Source organism: Gavialis gangeticus, unplaced genomic scaffold, assembly GCF_001723915.1.
Source record: "Gavialis gangeticus isolate Ggan-Ray unplaced genomic scaffold, GavGan_comp1, whole genome shotgun sequence".
Lineage (NCBI taxonomy): Eukaryota > Metazoa > Chordata > Crocodylia > Gavialidae > Gavialis > Gavialis gangeticus.
The window spans coordinates 10,793,734-10,796,015 of record NW_017729003.1 but is presented as its reverse complement, the minus strand read 5'-3'; the positions used below and the strand labels follow the sequence as shown (position 1 = coordinate 10,796,015).

General features: G+C 53.3%; 1 protein-coding gene across 2 annotated transcripts in view; it reads left to right on the top strand.

Annotated features, from left to right (window-relative positions):
- PCBD1 (pterin-4 alpha-carbinolamine dehydratase 1) overlaps nt 1-2,282 on the top strand; it is a 23,186-nt gene that overhangs the window by 17,428 nt on the left and 3,476 nt on the right. The gene's annotated exons all lie outside the window — the stretch shown is intronic.

The following is a 2,282-nucleotide window of genomic DNA, read 5'->3' as shown; positions in this document are numbered from 1 at the left end:
TTCTGATCTCTAACCTAAATCTATTCTCCATCAGCTTATTACCATTGTTCCTCATCACCCCAGGTGGTGCTGGGGAGAAAAGGGCTCTACCTGTTTGCTGTTGATTTCCCCTGATGAGTTTGTAGGCAGCCACCAGGTCCCCCCTCGGCCTCCTCTTGCCGAGGCTGAACAGGTTCAGGTCCTTCAGTCTCTCCTCATAGGGCCTGTCTTGCTGCCCTCTCGCCAAGCAGATGGCCCTCCTCTGAACTCTCTCTAGGCTGGCCACATCCTTTTCGAAGTGCGGTGCCCAGTACTGGATGCAGTACTTAAATTGCAGCCTGACCAAAGTTGCATAGAGGGGGAGTATCGCCCCTCTGGACTGGCTTGAGATGCATCTTTGGATGCATGATAAGGTATGGCCGGCCTTGCTGGCTGCAGTCTAGCATTGGCAGCTCATGTTCATCTTGGAGTCCATGACTCCAAGATCCCATTCTGCCTCTGTACTTTCAAGAGAGGAACTCCCTAGCCTGTATGTATGCTGTGGATTCCTTCTCCCAAGGTGCAGCACTCTGCATTTGTCTACATTGAACCCTACCCTATTCTCATCTGCCCACTTATGTAGTCCGTTTAAATCTAGTTGCAGCCTCTCTCTCCCTTCAAGTGCGTCCACCTGGCCCCACATCTTAGTGTCATCAGCAAACTTGGACAGCGTGCTTTCCATGCCCTCGTCCAAGTCACTGATTAAGATGTTAAACAGTGCAGGCCCAAGGACTGAGCCCTGGGGTACCCCACTGCTAACATCTCGCTAGTTTGAGTACAGCCCTTCCACCACTACTCTCTGGGTGCACCCCATCAGCTAATTTTTTATCCATCCGTGTAGGCATCAATGCCACAGTTGCCTAATTTATTAATGAGGATGGGGTGAGAGAGTGGGAAAGGCCTTAAAGTCTAGAAAGACTACGTCCACAGTGACACCATCATCCAAGGATTTAGTTACTTGGTCATAAAAGGCAATCAGGTTGGTCTGGCAGGACCTGCCTTTGATGAACCCATGCTGATTGCACCTGAGCATAATCTCCCTTGCTGGCCCCCCACAGATGTGCTCCTTGATGATTCTCTCCAAGATCTTCCCGAGCACCGAGGTGAGGCTTATGGGCCTATAGTTACTTGGGTCCTCCTTCCTCCCTTTCTTGAAAATTGGGACCACATTAGCCAGTTTCCAATCCCCCAGCACCTAGCCAGATGTCCACAAGTGCTCATAATGTCGGGCCAAGGGCTCCACAATGACCCCTGCCAGCTCCCTCAACACCCTTGGGTGGAGGGCATCTGGACCTGCAGATTTAAAAATGTCTAGCCCTTCCAGAAGATCCCTAAATACATCTGCGCTGACCGAAGGCCTGACAGATCTATCCCCGAGATTGTCCCTACTTCTGGTAGGTGGAATGTCCCAGTCCCTGTTCAAGAAAACAGAGGCAAAGAAAGTGTTAAAAATATTTTAAAATTTTTATTTATATTTTTAAATGTTGCCACGAAGCCCACTCAACCCTGCATCCCCACTTGCACTAGCTGCACAGGGTGAGTTTGCACACCCCAAGTACAGCAAACAAGCCTTCCAGGAGGGGAGAAGCCCCAAGCGGGACAGAGCAGAGTGGTGCAGTCACAGGCATGAATAAAAGGGATTAGTCTTCTGCTTCTTGGGTCCTGAAGCAAGTTAGCCTCCAAAATATGCCCCCCCCCCCAGCCTCCAAATACGGGCCCCCAGGCACAGGGATGACCAACTGGCTGGTGCAGGGCTGGGTGCTAGAGAGGGGCAGGAGCCAGCCCCTCACCTGCGAGCCATGGCCATGCCCTTAGCAGGAGGAAGCCACATTGAGCCAGCCCCGTGGTGCTTCCCACACCCCTACAGGCCTGGGTGAGCTGGGAAGTGCAAGAGGGGGTCGGTCCTCGCAGCACCATGCTACCCTACCAGACACTGGTCCCAAGGAGCAGTGGGCTGGAAGCAGCCCCATGCAGGCAGGGTGCAAAGCAAGGAGCCCGGACAATGGGGTTGCTCATGCACCTAGCACAAAACCCTGTGCCAATCTGTGTTTGTACAGAGGCACCTTTCTCCAGCACCTGTATTCACTGGGCAAAGGCAGAGCAGCTGCCTCCGATGGGCGCTGCATGCTAATAGTGGTGCTGTACCCACAACACTAACTGCAGCAGCTCTGGAGGCTGGCATGAGCCCTGCGGGCACTGCACCCTGCAGCCACTACCAGGAGCCCTTGCGAGCAGGGCCATCAGGGAACAGAGGCTCTCAGGCT